General features: G+C 37.5%; 1 pseudogene; it reads right to left on the reverse strand.

Annotated features, from left to right (window-relative positions):
- Window positions 1-18,718, reverse strand: part of LOC107514433 — a 31,345-nt pseudogene extending 12,627 nt beyond the window's left edge.
- Window positions 18,719-19,299: the final 581 nt, after the last annotated feature.

Consider the following 19,299-nt stretch of genomic DNA (forward strand, 5'->3'; position numbering starts at 1 on the left):
TACACCAAATTTTGTTTATCCATTCATTTATCAATGGACACTTGAGTTGCTTCTATCTTTTGGCTATTGTGAGTAATGTTGCTATGAAGATGTGTGTAAAAATATCTATTTCAGTTCCTGCTTTCATCTTTGGGGAATATACCCGGAAGTAAAATTGATGAATCATATGGTAATCTATTTTAATTTTTTAAGGAATCGCCATGCTATTTTCCACAGTGGCTGCATAAGTTTACATTCCAACAATGCACAAGGATTTCAGTTTCTTCACATTCTTGCCAAACTTTGTTATTTTCTGTTTTGTTTTGTTTTGTTTTATAATAACTATTCTAATGGATGTATACAATGAAAACTTTTTAAAACTTGTTTATCGCTGCACAAACTTATACTTGAAAACTGTGGTATGATCCATTTTCTTCATTTTAATATCTTTTTAGATAACAATTTTTCTAGGTAGTGCGATGACTCCCAAAGGTTACTGACACTGGGCATTGATTTGACAAAAGAACCACTCTAAAACAAAAATCTCTTAGTTTCCAGATAAAATAAGGAAAGTTTCTCACTTCAACCTTTGGATAATCACCCATCTGACAAATACTTATTGAAGGTCTGCTAGGTATCAAGTACTATTCTAGGCATTGAGGTTGCAGCATTGAAGAAAAACATAGACACAATTCTCAAGGAATTTACATTCTAGTGGAAGAAGAAGGACTTTTTTTATTTTTACCGTTAAGGAAGAGTCGATATATATACAAATCAATTGTTACCAAACTTCTTCTATCCAGAGATCTCTTCAGTGGGGTGCAATATTATTTGGACCATTCAAAGCCACCCATGATTAATATCAACCTAAACTTCTCTAGACAGAGATTAAAGGGGGAAAAATGGCACTGCTGCTGGTAAGACGCCAATTAGCTTTATTTTACCTGTTGCAAATAAATGTTTTATTCATAATAAAATCAAGGTTTTTAGCATAATGATAATGTTACAAACATCAATACTAAAGAAAATCAGTCTATGCACCACCTCATGACCACACTTCGAACAATAAAGCTTTAGATTAAATATACTAAAATAGTCAGATTCTTCATACCTGTGTCCCTTCATTCAACAGACTCTTCTCACAAAAATCCTGACTTTGCATAGCCTTGTGTAAATCAAGCCCTGAAATCCCCTTCTGGAATTCCAAATACAAAGAACCTAAATATAAGGGTCTCATAAAAAAAGTAATATAATTTAACTGAAATATAATTTTATTGAAACTTTAGGGGAAAGGCCCCACCCTGGATTCCTTTTAAAACTATCTGGGTTAATGTTAACACACATGTACACAAATATATTTTTAACTGCTACAGAATCTTCTGTAAATTAGTTTATGATATTCCACATGTAAATTATCATCTTATACATTTTCCCCAACTTCTCTTTTATATTAATTTCAAAACTCAAAATTATAGCTCTGATATTATAGACAGGTTAGAAACCCATTGCAACATAGAATTTTAAAAAAACCTCCATAATGAGAGTCATTAGTAAATTTTGCCAACACAAACAAACAAACAAAAAAATCAATACAATTATATAAAGATTATGTATATTGGCAACATATTTAAGTAAAGTTGAACAAACAGTTTGATTTGTTAGCATAATAGGATTGTGAGTAATTTGTTTTAAATTTGGTGATTTTTCCAGTGCATTACTTTATCATATCATAACATTTTTCAGTAAATAAATGTGTGGTAGTGGGTAAGGAGAGTCTATACTAGTCTTAAGGATATCAACAATTAGCAATGTCTTTCCTTCTTCAGTTAATGGTAGAATTCTACTCTTCTGCTGCTTGAAGCTAGATTGGTCTATTTGGCCAGTAGTGTCAGTGGATGCTTCCTCATGTTCTCTTCTACCTCTGTTTTGGAAATGGACAGTGTTCCAAATAGAAGCTACTCTGTCAACATAGGTTCTAGCATTAGGACAATGACAACAATGATATGACACAGCTCCCAACAAATCCTTGATGAATACATGAGAGAGAATTAAGCTTTTGTTGTTGTAAGCTACTGAGATTTAGGGATTGTTACTGCAGCATAATCTAGCCTATTCTGATTGCTACAGAGGGGAAACAAATAATCCAATACAAACAAATTTTGAATAAAGAGAGTTTATGTGACTTTCAAAGTTACATATATCATTAAGATCAAGGTTAAAACTGGAGCCCAGTTCCTAATCCACAGTCCTTCCAATTGAAATCTGAGTAATTTGTTTTATCTCAAAAAAACGTACATTTTCCAAATAGGAAACATGATTTCAAGCTTAAAAGATCCACTCCACTGTTGTGGGAAAAAAAAAAAAAAAGTTAAATGCATGAATAAATCTATTAAATTGCAGTAATAATAAAATTGTAACTTTTAAGTAAAAAAAAAAAAAACACAAAATCCCATGACTGATAACCTTCCACCGTACACTTTCCTAACTGTATGCTTACAAATAAAGTTGGGCTTAATGCTCAATCCTAGGACATATGTTTTGCTTTATCATATTATTATTCATCAGATATAATTTTGCTAAGGCTATTTTAAAATAAAAATACAAAATGCTCCATGTTTTTAAGTGAAAACCCTTTCTGGCCAAAAGATTACTTTGGTTTTCTCTAAAAATACAAAACAAATTCTGTATTTAAAGAACAATATATAATTAGATATAGTGAGAATAAAAAGGCCAAGGTTTGTTTTTCCCAAATGCTTATACTCTGCTAAAGAATGTCATTAAACCTATATTATAGGTCAGAATTGCACTATGAAATACTAAGTATTTGAAATAATTTTAGACTAAGCGTGGGCCTCGAGGACTCATTTTAATTCAGGAACAAGTAAATGCATTTGTAAAAATCAAAAATTCCTCACTACATATTTACAGTTCAGATAAGGAATAAGTTTTGTTTTGAGATTTCCCTAGTGATTGCCAAATTTTCTCAAATTACCTATGAAATCAGTGAAAAGAACAGCACAATTTGTCACAAAGTGTGCCAGGTCAAGCGATAGGAGGGAGAAAAATTAAGGGAGAAAGAGACGAATATGTTTCAGATGCTGCAAGGTTATTCATATTTAGGTAAAGAACAATGAAGCCCAAATCACTGTAAGAAAACAAAGACAGTGAGTCTTAATAGAAACTTGAAGCTGGAACAAATTATCGCTGGTCAATTGTGTTACCTCCTGTATAATTTCTAGGCACTCTACAGTTCATATAAATAGTCCATTTAAGTTAGTTTTACTCCTCTAGTCTGATGAGTTTCTGAGACCTAGGATGTGAATATTTTCGTTTACTAATCATAAAAGGTTTTTAAAGACAGCACTATCAGATTCACACCTAATGGGCCCATCATGTGTAAGATGTTAGATTTCATCTCAAATATCCCTTCACCACACACCCACTTAAACATGCAGCTTCGCTTATGGTGTATCTGAAAATACTTTCCAACTCAGTGCTGGTGAACATGGAAAATGGATAATTGGCTACCTTATATATGCACAGCTGTATATATGCCCTTTATGCTGAGCATAATTTGGAGGAAGAAGCATCCTAGACAGATGTCCGCTCCATGGTTTATAAGAGTATGTGATACCATCCGTACTTTTCACAGCTAAACCCTTGAAAACTGGGAGACGGACAAAGGAACCCAAACGTGAAGAGCATTCATTAAAAGATGTAAATAGCCAAGATCTGTGCTGTTTTGTTTCAATCTTCTTTATACTGTTGGAAACAGGAAAGCCTCCTGTCATGCAGGCTCCAGGATTCTCAGGGCCCAATAAAGGTTAGTGACATTTTCATTCATGTTTGTTTTCATTCTTCTAATCCTGAACCCTGTGTCAGCCTGAGAAACCAGCTGAGCGTAATCCATAACCTTTTACAAGCGAAACATTAACTCACAGCTCGTTCTGATGTTTTTTTAATGGAATACAAAAGCAAAAGCAAAAACACTCATAATATACATGATAAAAACACAGTAGCCAAATGAGAAAGTTGGTTGAAACTTTCACAGCACAAAGTTCCACCCACTTTAATGCTCAAATATCATTCACTAACACTAACTAACCCTAGCCTAAATTGAGGATAAATACACCAACCAGAGTAATATTCAAATAGATATAATCAAGAGAAAATTACTAAAATTTTCCAATTTTCCTGTTAATTACCTTTGCAACATTTATAATATAATAGGCATCACCACAGAAAATACTTTTTTTTAAATCCATAATTTGTATAAATGTATCATTCCTTGGGGGATAGTCTTTTTAGCTAAATGGGTGAGTTTCTAAGCGGATCAGTAATGTACTGCTGCATTACCTTCCCTAATCCCCATACACACTTCCCCTACAGGATGCTCGGCAACATTGACTATTAGCTCAAATCTAAATTATAACACAAAATATGGATCTTAATCATTTTATTGATGTCGCTAATTTACCAGGCTGACGTTGAGTCTCCAAAACCATCCTCTGAGATAATGGGTATAATTTCTTCTGCAGAATACGTTCCTAATCAGATATCGAAACTGGCTTTGCCATTACAGTTGTGAATCTTTTTATTGAGGAATTAAGAGGAACAAATGTCAAAGACTTAAGAACACCAAGGAAGTAACCAATAAGCAGAATCTAATTGAGTTACACAATGGATCAGCCAGCACTAGACCTCAACAATCAACTCTCCAATATGTGAAAAAGAAAATGATCAACGTTTGCACCAAGAAGTGCCAATTTTCTATCCCAGATTAAGAAAAGACAGTATATGAAAGTAAAAGTTCTATGGAACGAGACATGGGTTACTCATCAGAGAGAAAGGTGTACCTTGGCAAGAAGTACACTAGACGACGAAGAGCCTTCTGTGATCGAGATACATGGAGATGGTAGATTTATATTCTTCATCCCTATGTCTCTGACACATACACGGACAAAGCATTGATGGCTGAAAATATTCCAGTGAATATAACACAAGCCCAAGTTTGAAGGAATCAGAAGGAGAAATGCAGAAATGGGATAGGGATCCTGGTCTTTATTAACATTTATTTCATTAGCTCTAATTGCCTCATTATTATAAACATTATTATATTCATATTTGTTTCATCTCAAACTAATTTAATTGATAGAATTCTGTGTCCTTGCTATTATATGATACAATTAGCTCTCATTAGTTCACATTTCACTTATTTTCTCCTGACTGATTGCACTACATACTGATGCTCCCTAATATCAATATGTAATGTAATCAGTCAAGAGTAAAATGTTGTTATAGTGTCTCTAAAACTATCACACTTATCATTCTGATTGTCTTCAAAGTACCAATATTCTTTCTATAATTTCTGTCTTAATAATGTAAAATTTGGCATTAATAACAAAAAATTTACTATACTTACTGACACACTGATTAACCATCATTTAAGTAATTAAAGAGCAAATTATTAATAAATTTAAAAGACAAATCGTCATTTTGCTCATGTAGCCGTTAAATCACAGAAAATAAAACATCGATTCTTTTGGTCCTCTTCTAAGTCATGAGGTTTTTTTCTTTCATTGCTCTAGCCCTCCCCTCGCTTTTTTTTTTTTTTTTTTTTGTATGATCCTCCTGTAACCATGTGGAGAGCTTTAGGAAGCAAGAACCTGCAGCTGATGCTTTCCACAGGAGGTGAAGAGGTCCCTTGAATTGTGCTACTTTTAATTTGCCCTTTGAGCATCTACAGCAGGGAGTCTATAATGACAGAAGCAAACCACAGAGATTTGTCTGAGTATTACGTCATAAATGTTAAAAACTAAAAAGAAAAAAAAAGGCAAAAGGCTTTTTGTAATAAATTTTACAAAATCCATTGGGCTTTTGGTGGGGCCCATTTGGAAATGGCCTGCTAGTTTGCTCAGATAAAATATACCCAGAGAACCTATATTCTCCGCCTGGACTATTTTTGTGATATTCCTTAGAATGTGAATTTTTACATACACTTATAAATAAAACACTTACTCCTCTTTTTTTTATCTCCACCAAGAATTATGCATTGTGTTTCCCCACTAACTATGGATCGTTCTTAGAGAAATAATGACACAACAAACCCAACTGTATTATTTCTCTGAGCAGAGCTCATCAACAATACGTGTATTTAACAGTCTTTTCAACTGGTCTTGAGCAAGATCATAGGCTTAAAAAAAAACAAACAAACAAACAGAAAAACAAGCATACTGAATGTTTAAAGCAGCAAATAGCTTAATGGTTTTGATTTCTGAAAACTTCAAAACAAAAATCATTTTAGGTAAATAAAAAAAAATGACAAATCTACATTACTTTTGCCATGCTAAATCCTACCTCAAATAATGGCAGAAGACATTTAAACACCAGAGTTGCTATAATAATCCCTGTTTGAATCATGGTTTCTCTGAACTGGGTTAAGCCTTTAGACAGAAACTAATTGCTACAAACACTAATTTCCAAGTCCCTTTTGTTTCCCTTTGCAGGCACCTCTGGACTCAGAAGGTACCCAATTAGCAGAATTCATGGTCCTGATTGTGTATTGTGGGGCTAGTGTGTGAGCTGTATAAACACTGTTGATTACCATTCCTCTGTAATGGCTGATTTTTGATTGCTTAATAAGGCCATCTATTCTGCCTGGCAAAGCAGTTGGTAAAATCAGTTAGGTCACTTTTTTTCTGGTCCGAGTAGCAGGAGGAGTCTGAGATGGTAGCAGTTGACTAAAAACATAATTACAGGCTACTTAATCGCATCTGTTTCCCCACTTAACATTGTGTGTTCAAGTTAGACATAGTTAAGTAAATCAAAAGGACAATAATGGCAAAAACACGAAAAAATTACTATTACATGTTTAAAACTCTAGGGTTTGGTATAATTACAGAAAACATAGCTTGCAGTGATTTTTTTAAGGTACTAATTTTTGTCAGCTTCTATATGCACATTTTGCTTATTTGGTTGTTTCTAGTTTTTCAGAGTCTTTATAAAAAAAAAATTCCATGTTATGTAAATAGCTATTTGTCTGGCAGGACTGATTTCATGTGAAGAGTTCTACAGGGATGATATTGTTTATTCTGATGACTTTTATGTGCTCATCCAGTGTTATAATTAGCAGTCAAGTAACTCCTATCCTGTTTTGTGATTAATAACTAATCCCATAAACACACCTTCCACTACATAGGACTGTCTAATGGATGGGTCCAAGTGAGCGTCATACCCAAGGGCACCGCCGTTCACTCTGAGCTGCCCCTTTCCTCCCTCTGAGTACCATACCTGTAATTTATCAATATCATAAAACTGCTCTACAATCAAAGGGATAAAACTGAAAGGCACCCAGACAGCCAGAGCTGCCAACAGGCTTCAAGCCCATGCTCTGATGCCACTAAGCGGGCCATTGAATCCAGCAAGGATGATGAATCAATATCAGGTCAGATGAAAAGAGAGGGAGCTGCTCTTTCAGAAATGTGCTCTGTGCTCCACACGACACACAGCATGTTTGTAAAATGACCTATAACTATGTAAGGTGGGTATTTTATTAAGTAGTCCACAGTACATGTTTGTTAATAACTGTCTTTTGTTAGTTGACATAACAGAGAAAGCTGCCTTCTGTAACCAATCAACAAGGCTGCTACAATCCCGTGCTTAGCAGAAGGATTTATAACAGAGCCACCCTCAACTCCCAGACTGTCTGAAATGGATCGACAAAGTGGCTCTGTGCAGGGCCCCAAGAAAGGAGAGGTCATCATTCTCAAAGTCTAATTATCTTTTTTAAAGGTGTTTCTCAAGATGGGGAGACTACAATTTTAATACTGATTTTAAATAAAACAAGAGTGATACAAATTATGGATATGAATTTTTGATATATACTACCTGCCTGACAAATCCAAATAGATCCAATATGGTGAAATATATAACTTATAATGATTTTAGGGTTTTGCATAATTTTAGAGTATCTAACAGGTTTAAAATGTTTTTAATTGTGTAAAAGTAGCCTGAAGATAACCAGCATAGAGCACAACTTACCATAAATACAATTAATACAAGCTTTTACTTATTTGTCAGCTTATATAGTGATACAGTACTACCTTAAGGAACATCATGCTCAGCAGCTAGTCATTATTTGTTTAGTATTAAAATATTTATTGAGCCTTATTAAAAATATCTGGTGCCATGCTAGGCAGTTATTGAGGTTACAAGGGTAAAACATTGAAGAAGGTATGGTCCCTGACTTCAGGGAGCTTAGAGTCCATTGTTGGAGACAAACAAGTAAATAAATAAGCAAACTATTGTAATCTGTGATAAGGGCTGTGAAGGAAACATATAATGCCCTGTAATGGAATGACTAGGGAATTTGACTCAGAGAAGATCTCTTAGCTAAGACCAAGAAGGAGCTGGCCACATGAAGATCAGAGCCTGGTGGATAGTGAAGAAGCAGAGAACTCCATGTAGATCAATGGCATGTGCACAGGCCCTTAAGTGGGAAAGATGTCACAGGTTTAAGGGATTAGAAGTTCTTTGTGACTGCATCACAGCTGGTAAGGGGAGAGCATCATGAGATGAGAAAGGAAAAGTGGACAGGGGAGGACAAAGCAGGTCCAAGGTCCAAATAAGTGTCAAGGTAAAGTATCTGATTGAATTCAAAATCCAGCAAGAAGCTCCAAGAAAGAGAGCATGACGATCTGATTTAGATTTTTAAAAGGTAAATCTTCTGTGATAGATTAGGTCAAAAGGGGCAAGATTAGAAATGGTGAGACCAGGTAGGAAGCTGTGGTAGTCCAGGCAAGAAGGGATGATATCTAGAATTCAGGTACAAAGTGTGAAAATGGAGAAAACTAGGGTGTGGATTGTAGAGATGGAAAAGTGAGCATATTTGAGAGACATTTTGGAGATAAAATGAAAGGTTTCACATGTGTCTTGTCTTTCCATTTTAGGGAGCAGAAACCATCTGCAGACTTCTTTCTTACCCCACCTGCACATTATAGGTTCTTAAAAAGCATTTTTGAAGTAATCGATTTGTCTGAAGTCAAGTGTCACACATGCAGTTGGAACCAGGACACCTGCCTCCTGATTTCTACCAGCCTAGCCCTTCCATCACTGAGGCCAGCTGGTCTGCCCTGAAGAGGATTTAATTTCATGTTGTTATAACGGGCATATGCTAAGGCCTGAGTGTCTTGGTGAAACAGTCACCGTAAGGTGGCCAGCAGTCCAACACCTACCATCCCAGGGGCACACACACACACACACAGACCAGCACCAAGAGCTGGAGAGTACTCTCTGGGAGGCAGATAACTGCCACAGGAGGGATGCGGAGTCAGCCAGATTCCACCTCAACAGGATCAAAGCTTAGTCCTGAGGATAATGCTGTCAAGTTTCTGATTTACTTCCTCCCCCTGCCATAATCAATCAGAAACCAGGGTGACCCTAAAGACCATATACATATGGAAGCAGAAAGGGAAGGTAGAGAATTCACTAAACAAGCATTTATTGTACACCTTCTATGGCCAGGTGCTAGTCTAAGTGCAGGGGTAAGGCAACAAACAAAAGTCTATGCCTTCAAGGAGCTTATATCCTAGTAAAAAAGATAAGTGAAAAGCAAAATAAATAAGTAACAGATTAGAAATATAAGCATGCTATGAAAACAACAACAAACCAATAAATGCTGCATGATTCCATTTGGCTAGAACATAGGATTTATGGTAGAGGAGATAAGACTTAAGCAAAAGGGCAATGGAAGACAAGTTTGCCAAGAAGAGAGCTAGTGAGCTGCAAAAATACAGAGGAACTGAAGATTACACAGCTGAAAAGGGTTTAAACCTGTGCACATCTAACTCCAAAGCCCATGTCCCTTCTGTTACGACACTCAACCTCCTAGATAGACTCAGCGTGAATAAACAAAAAAAGGGGGTGAAGTTAGGAGGAAGGTTAGGGGTGGGGATATAAAGAGACAAGTGCCACTATCCAGTGATGACAAATCAGAAAAGAAGGTTGAGGGCAAGGCTTCCGTATGATATGGTGAGCTCAGTGAGTTGGCAGAGTCAGTGATGTAGTTGTTGAAGTTACTGTGGGTGATGTCATTAGGTGGGATCAGCCTAAATTCCTACGTAAAATGTGTGTGTGCATAGATGTGTGTAGATGCAAGTGACCAACCTAGATCAACTTAGATGAAGTTGAAACGAGATCTGTGAGCTAGATACTCAAGTTCCCTGTGACTAAGGATATAAAAGTGAATGCCAGGGGTTTATCACACCTTGATTTTTAAAACGACTCAAGAAATTCTAGAGATGTATGTGTAAAAATTCCAAATAAATAATAAATGTCCTAGAATAGGAAAACAAGAATAAGCCCATTTGCTACCAAAGACACTAGCAAATATGTGGATTTTTAAAACTTTTTCATCATAGGGTAGGAGAGCTGACTCTGGTCTCTGATATGAGAAGCCATTACCCAGAGTCCCACATGGTGAAAATGTCAAATTAATTTTCTTAAATTACTAGATAACACCCCAAGAATAAACAAGGTTATAGAGGTTATGAAGAGTATTTAACTTTACTATATTAGTTTATAAGCAAAAAGAAAGCCAAAATCTTTAACTGCATAGTGATCACAAAATCTTGCATTTTATTGAGGAGAGGCTCCCAGTCACCTTAAGCTAGAAAGAGCACCAGCAGCCTAGGAGAGCACTGTCGGCGAGTGGAGGAAGAAGTGTCTCCTAGATAGTGAAATAGTAAGAGACGCTGCTGATGTAAGGGACAGAAGCAACTGAGTTGCCACCACATTGCAATAGTCCTTTCACTTCAATTATTCTAGAGGGCAACTGTGAATTTGATTTAATCACAGTAAAATAATTACACCGGTCCTCCCTTATCCACCATTTCAGTTACCTATAGTCAACCTCAGTCCAAAAATATTACATGGAAAATTCCAGGTATAAACAATTCGTAAGTTTTAAATTGCACACTATTTTGAATAGTATGATGAAATCTCAGGGCAGCCTGGCTCCATCCCACCAAGGACCATTCCTTTATCCAGCATTCTGTGCTATATACGCTTTCCACCCATTAGTCACTTAGTATCTGTCTTGGTTATCAAATTATGAGAGAGAGAGAGAGAAAGAGAGAGTCCACATTCACATAACTTTTATTGCAGTATATTGTTATAGTTGTTCTATTTTATTATTAGTTATTGTTAATCTCTTACTGTGCCTAATTTATAAATTGAACTTTATCACAGGTTATGTATGTGTAGGAAAAAACACAGTATATATAGGGTTCAGTACTATCTGTGGTTCCAGGCATCCCCTGGGGGTCTTAGAACCTATCTCTGGTGGATAAAGGGGGAGCGTAATGTTCATCATTATTATATTATTTCCCCAAGAAAAAGCTAAATTATGCTCGGCATACTCTTTAAGATGACCAATTCCATTAAAATCTTTTAAGTGATGCTTAAGGGGTAAACTTTAGTTATCTAGAAAGTTGATATATAAATAAAACTTTTAAAACATGTTCCTAAATAGTGTCAAATAAACAAAGTCTTATGTATTTTTTTTTTTTAATCCTAGAGAAAGAAGTGACAGTGGAACGAATACTGGAAAGGAATTTGAGGCCTGGCAACTAGTTGTGACCTTCACACCAACAGACTGAAGGAGGGTGAATAGGTAAATGCTAACCTTCTTTATAGTTTTAAAAAATCCTAATCTATTATATGAGTTTACACTCCAGTCTCACTACTAGCCCAGAAATCTCTCTCTTTAAAACTACTTTACGTAAGAATCTGCAAACTCCCTCAGGAACCCATTCCCTCCCATATTCTCTGTCCTCTGAAGTTAGAAGATTCAACAATTCACCTTAAGTGGCTACAATTCTGAACTTCAATATTCTTGAAAGGGGAATGTCATACCACATTGTATTTTTTCCAAGAAATTGTTTAATCTATATAAGTTATTTGACTCGGTCATTAGCGATCTTTGTGCCAAGATAGCTCCTAATCAAATTCTGGCAGAATATAAGTACCATTGAGAAGAAAGCATACAGATCTTTCTTCTGAGAAGTACGTATTTTTCTTTCTGGTTGAGCAATGTTATGCAACAAATGCTTCCAACTGGCTTTCTATCAAGGAAAATCATTAAAGATGAAATGCTCTAAGGGACATGATCATAGGAGCCTGAGATGCTTGTGAGTAATTACATTCATGCTGATAATTAGAAGAAATAGTCTGTGTAGTGGATATAGTACAATCACCTTTCACCACTGGTCTTGGATTTGATTTCTCCAAGGAATGCCAAGAAAAGCCTTTATTTAGCAGCAGTTTATGCTTCACTCAATCCACTTATTTTGTAATGTAAAAAGGAGAATCTGAAAAAAGAGAACGGGCACCTTGACACTTTAACTGCTTTGTTTTTAATGAAAATTTTCTTCTTTGAAGTGAATGTAAGGCAGGTATGGGCAACAAGCCAGTAAGTGCTTATTTGTTACCTAATAGCCTAACATGTCCTAAAATGCCTTAATCTAGCCTTTAAAACGTCCTTATTAGATTTCTCCACTAGCTTGTATACTATGCTTTTACAAATTAAAGTATTTTTTAACAGCCAAAACAGCAATTCATAAGCATACATAGGAAAAGTGTACTTTTGGCCTTGGTGCCAGGTTTCAATACTCAGAATTTAAGAATGAAATTTGCCTCCAAAGCCCTTAGTAGGTAAATGTACATACATGGATGGAGCAATTTATCAGAATTGGTATTTCTCTGCCAACAGCACATTGACTGTGGTGAACTTGGAATAAAATTGATGGTAATTCTCTTCTTTATTTTATAGTGAATCTGTTGCCTGTAATCACAGTGGACGAAAATGTGTTGTAATTTCACTTCTTAATCAAATGGACGTTCAAAGAGAAGAGCGGGCACAAAACCAGAGACACTTCTGGGTCTTTAGCCTGTCTAAAACAGTGAACACCGTGGCTCTCCCCGCTGCTCTTCACAACTCTATTTTGGATTCCCAGTGGCTTTCTTTACGAGTTCCCATTTCTCTCTTCCCCCTCACTGGCTCCCACTGCCTCCCTTTAACCATTCCTAGTAAGTTCTTCTATAGTTTTCTCCCAGCCCTTTTCTTGTCCTACACTCACTCTCTCCCCAGGAGAAGGCAGTATCTTTTTTTTTTTTTTTTTTTTTTACAGTTGAAAAGAAAAGCTTTATTAGAAGGGAAAGTACACTTCCAGATGTGGAAGCAAGCCTGAGCAGGAGAAGCGTGGCTCAAAAGGCCAAGAAGGCAGTATCTTTTAGTGAGATCAAATAAACCTAGGTACAAATCTCAGGTTTACCATCCTCCAGTTATTGCACTATGGGCTTCACTTTTCACTCAAAAGTTCCCTCACTGGGTCTATGTGAGGATTAAGTGAGATCAGGTATCTATGCACTCAGCAGAAAGCTTCACTCATAAGGAGGTACTCAATTTATGTTCTTCCTCTTTCTCTTCCTCTCCAGACAAATACTTCCACTCCTGCAGCTACAAAATACTCTACGAAAAATTCTTCAGTACATGAATGTTCCCTATAGACAGATGATAACCAAATTATGCATCCAGCTCATATCTCCATTTCTATCAGCCTGCTGACATTGGATCCATAGGAACCTAAAATTTAGCACATCCAAAACTAACCATTATCGAGTCATCTACTGCGGTGAGTTGAATTGTGTCCCCCTGAAAATTCATATGTTGAAGTCCTAACCCGCAGTACCTCAGAATGTGATGCTATTTGGAAACAGGGTCATTGCAGATACAATTAGTTCAGAGGAGATCACACTAGTGTAGAGTGGGCCTCTGTTCCAGGAGGACTAGTGTTTTTGTAAAAGGGGGAAAATTGGACATAGATACACACATAAGGACAATACCATGTGAAGACTAGAGTTATGCTGTCACAAGCTGGGGAACTTCCAAAAGCCAGGAGAGAGGCCTGGAATTAGGCCTAGAGCCTTCAGAAGGAACCAACTCTGTGACACCTTGATCATAGACTTCTATGCTCCAGAACTTGGAAATATAAGTTTCTGTTGGTTACACCACCCATTTTGTGATGTTGTATCAGCCCCTGGGAAACTAATGCACCCATCCTGACATACACATATGCACAACCCTATGCCCAAGTTCCCCATTTCAGTGATGAACCACGTCATCTTCCCAGCCATCTATATTTGGGTTACCTTTGACTCATCCTTTTTCCTCTACCATCTCATCCATCTTGCCCCAAATCCTTTCAAGTCTATCTAGGAAATAACTTTCTCATCCCTTTCCCCTCTTCCTCCTGACATAGGCAGAGCCAGCCTCATCCTCTTTCATCAGGCAACCACATAACTGGTTTTCTGACCTTACTGTACTCTTTAATGAGGTTTATGCACTGCCACCAGACTCACTTTTCAAAATCACAGATCACAGACCTTTAATGACCTCTACAATTTTGACCCCAATCTACCTTTTAGTTCCCTCTTTCCATATTCTCTTTCTAACCTCGTCTCCCACCTGCTAGCCCCCACTAAAAAATCGCAGCACATCTCCAGACACTCTGGGCAGCTCTATCATCCCCTACATTTCTACACTTTTTATTTGCATGGAATTCCCTGTGTCTTTCTTCTTCAAAAGTCAAAATATTACCCAATCTATCAAGGATAGGGACAAGATAGGAAGAAAAGGCTGGGTATTAGTGAGAATCAATGAGTGAGCAATAATTCTAAGGAAAAAAATGGTTGAAAGGCTTTCATTTTGATAATAAGTGTCATTAACTGTCTTTCAAACATTGAAATCTCTATGTCTGGGAAATTGTCCTTGTAGTAACACTATAAATTAGCCAACTATTATAGTTTGTCTTAGTTCATATTTGGATGACAACATAAAGTTTGAAATATTGCATATAACATCTCTGCTCATCCAATAGCAATTTTAAGCAGAAAAAAACTCTAGTATGGCCAGAATTTAACAAATGCCTGGTGTGAAATATGCCTCCAAATAGCACTACAGAAGCCTATTTGCCTAATTACAGTACAGCCAAAGAATATTTCATTATCATAAAATATGTAAAATCTCTCCTGAAAATTTTCCATGTTCCATGCCATAGAGATATTCCATTTTTACATTTCATCCTCAAGTTGGTGATTTTCCCCAAACTGCCAGTTACAAAGTTTTTAGCACATTCTTCTTAAGGAACACCGTAATGAAGTTGTACTTCCATGGCCTCTCATTCCTACCATCAGCCCCTTCATCCTCCTCTGGAACTTAATAAAAAATACAAAAGTTGCTAAATCTAAAATCTAGATTACCAGCCAAAGTTCCCACATATGATTTAGAATCCAGCTGAACTTCTTCCTAACACTCTGACTCTATGACATGGATTTGAGTTATCTTATTTCTGGAGCCCTTGAAAAAAATCTAACACACACACATATATACTTTGCATGCATACACCAAAAAGATTTGTCACTCACATTCCACAAGCAGCTCAACTGAAGCCCAGATTCAACCCAAACCATCCAAACTGAAATCCAATAGTTTTTCCACTGCAGGAAATGAAACCATCAATATCATCCTACTCTTCACAAACCCCTTTCCCTGACACATGCACTGTGTGTGGCCTGTTTCCCATCTACATCTGTATCCTTCTGATTCCCTTTGTGATTCAATACCAGTAATTCTCTTTTGCTGCTCTCTCAAGAAGGCAGGTGAGAACTGAAGCAAAACTATTTTCTTTTGTTTGGAGGGAGCAGTTTCTATCCTTTTATAATTTTGTTTCAGTTTCAAATTATTTTTATAATAATTTTTAAATTTTTTATTACAGTTGGCATACAATATTACATTAGTTTCAGGTCTACAACATAGTGATTAGATATTTACATAACTTACAACATGATCACCCCCAATGAATCTAGTGCCCCTCTGACACTATACATAGTTATTACAATATTACTGACTACATTCTCCGTGTTATACTTTACTTCCCCATGACTGTTTTATAACTACTAATTTGTACTTCTTAATCCCTTGCCCATTTTCACTCAATTCCTCAACTCCCCTTCTACCTGACAACCATCAAAATGTTCTCTGTATCTACAAGTTTATGTCAGTTTCTTGTTTATTTTGTTCTTTAGATTCCACATATAGGTGAAGTCATGGGGCATTTGACTTTCCCTCACTGACTTAGTCCACTCAGCATAGTACCCTCTAGGTCTACCCATGTTGTAGATGACAAGATTTCATTCTTTTTTGGCCACATAATATTCCATTGTACATAATTACCACCTCTTCCTTATCCATTCATCAACTGACGAACATCCAGGTTGCCTCCATAGCTTAGCTATTGTAAATAATGCTGCGATGAACATGTGGATTCACATATCCCTTTGAAGTAGTGTTCTGGATTTCTTTGGAAAAATACCCAGAGTTGGGTAACTGGGTCCTTTTTTGTTTCTTGGTATAGCCCATTTTTTAATGTGTATTTTGCCTGGTGTAAGTATTGCTACCCAAGCTTGTTTGTTTCCATTTTTACTAAATACCTCTTCCACCCCTTTACTTTCAGTCAATGTGTATCTTTCAATCTGCAGTGAGTCTCTTATAGACAGCATATGTAAGGGTCTTGTTTTCTTAACCATTCAACTACCTATCTTTTGATTGGAGCATTTAATCCATTCACATTTAAAGTAGTTGTTTATAAATATAAAGTTATTGCTACTTTATTATTCATTGTTTTGCTCTCCTCCTCCTCCTTCTCCTCCTCCTCCCCCACCGCCGCCGCCTCCTCCTCTTTCTCTGCCTTCTCCTCCTTCTTAAATAAGTCCCTCCAACATTCCCTGTAAAACTGGTTTGGTGGCAACAAACTCCTTTAGCTCTTTCTTGTCTGGAAAGATCTTAATCTGTCCTTTTATTCTAATTGATAGCCTTGCTGGGTAGAGTAATCTTGGTTGTAGGTCCTTACTTTTCATCTCTTTGAATATTTCATGCCAATCCCTTCTGGCCTGCAAAGTTTCTGTTGAGAAATCAACTGACAGCCTTAAGGGAGCTCTCTTGTAGTTAACTAACTGCTCTTCTCTTACCACTTTTAAGATTCTCTCTTTGTATTTAACCTTTGGCATTTTAATGATAATGTGTCTTGGTGTGGGCCTCTCTGGGTTCATCTTATTTGGAACTCTCTGAGCTTCCTGGGCTTGTATGTCTATTTCCTTCACCAAGTTAGGGAAGTTTTCTGTCATTATTTCTTGAAATGGGTTTTTAATTCCTGGTTCTCTCTCTTCTCCTTCTGGTATCTCTATGATGAGAATGTCAGTAGACTTGATATTATCCCAGAGGCCCTAAGTATCATTTTTTTGGATTTTTTTTCTTGTTGCTGTTCTGATTGGGTGGTTTCTGCTACCTTATCTTCTAAATCACTGATTTGAACTTCTGCTTCATCTAATCTACTGTTGATTCCCTCTAATGTATTTTTCATTTCAGTTATTGTAGACTTCATTTCTAACTGGGTCTTTTTTATGTTTTCTATCTCCATTTTTATGTGTTCTTTCTCTTCATTAAAGTTCTCACTGAGCTCATCTACTCTTTCCCTAAGTTCATTGAGCATCCTTATAACCAGTATTTTGAACTCTGCAACTGGTAGATTATTGCTTGTCTCTATTTTGTTTAGTTTTTTTTTCTGGAGCTTTGTACAGTTCCTTGATTTGGGACATGTTTCTTTGTCTCCCCATTTTGGCTGCCTCCCTCTGTTTGTTTCTATGTATTAGGTAGAGCTGCTATGTCTCCCAATCTTAGTAGAATGGCCTTATGTAGTCAGTTTCCTGTGGGGCCCAGTGGCAAAGTCTCCTTGGCCACCTGAGTTGGGTGTTCCAGGTGTGTCTGTTAATAATTAGTGTGTGCCCTCCTGTTGTAGTTGAGCCCTGGCTGCTATTTGCACATTAATGGGAGAGACTGATCCTCAGTCTGGTTGATCGTTAGACCTGGCTGGTGACTACAGTGGAGGAGCCTATTGCCCAGGCACTGACCTTACAGAGCAGGACTTGATTTAGCAGGCTCTACTGCCTGCCCCGTCTGACCTTTGAGTATGTCGTCCTCAGATATGGCCCTGGGTGGTGCTCCATCTTCTGGGGGGCCCTGCCACAGGCCAAGTTCAGTCATAGGCTGTGCCCTACCCAAGGCCACCTAGCATGAATCACCAAGAAATTTGTACATTGCTGCCACCCATGCTGGGCTTGGAGGTGTCTCAATGGCCAAACCAAAAACCTAAGCCAGTTGCTGCTAGTGCCAAGCTTGGGGATGCTCAGCAAGAAGTACAGGGCACATTGAGGCCAGACACTGCTCGTTTGTGTTTTGTGAACATTTGAGAAATTTTAGGAAAGTCTGCAGCATGAGCCGAGACAGGCCATTTGTAAAGAAAAACTACTGGAAGTAGCTTAGGTGGCCCTGCAAGTTGGGTGAAGCAGGGTCTCAGGGAATCACCAAGATGGGGTGACCAGTGTTAGCCAGGTTGATGGAGACTCAGCTAAGGCACCCACCTGCATCTGCATCCAGGGAGTGGGGAGGGCTGAATAAAGAAACAATGGCTTCTGCTAACACTTTTGTCTGGGAAAAAGTTGCCCCTCCAGCACTCAACCTGAAACCAGACAGCTCAGTTCCTTTTTGTGTGTTCCTGGCACCCTTGGAGCTGCTGCCCCAGTGCTGGAGCTCAGAACCAGTGAGTCCATTAGCAAGTATGTCCATGCAGTCCCTTTAAGAGGAGCGCCTGGTACTCCATCCACGTTTCGTGTGACTCTTCCACAATCTCTGCTCATTTTCACAGCCAGAAGTTGTGGAGACTTTTTTTCCTGGCACTGGAATCCTGGGCTGGGAAGCCTGGTGTGGGTCTGGGACCCCTCGCTCCTCAGGGAGTACTTCCACAGCTAAGATATCCCTCTGGAATTTTATCTGCCAAATGCAGGCGCGGGATCAGCCTATTCCACATCTCCGCCCCAACTACCAGTCTCCACATGGCTTTTTCTGTATATCCTGTTATAAGACTTCTGTTCAGCTAGACTTTAGGCGATTCTCAATGATGGTTATTCTGTAGTTTAGTTGAAATTTAATGTAGTCATGAGAGGAGGCAAGCACAGCACTGACCTACTCTGCCATCTTGACCGGAAATCACCAAAATAACTATTTTCAAAAGTAATTTGTTAAAGTGGCAAAATGTAACAATTTATAATAATTATGGTAATAAAGGTAATAAAGAGCACTATTACACCATTGACCTTTGAGGCTATAAGAGAAGCTTTCAGCTTACAAACATGAACTAATGAACAATG

The sequence above is a fragment of the Rousettus aegyptiacus genome, unplaced genomic scaffold (genome assembly GCF_014176215.1).
Source record: "Rousettus aegyptiacus isolate mRouAeg1 unplaced genomic scaffold, mRouAeg1.p scaffold_m13_p_3, whole genome shotgun sequence".
Classification (NCBI taxonomy): domain Eukaryota; kingdom Metazoa; phylum Chordata; class Mammalia; order Chiroptera; family Pteropodidae; genus Rousettus; species Rousettus aegyptiacus.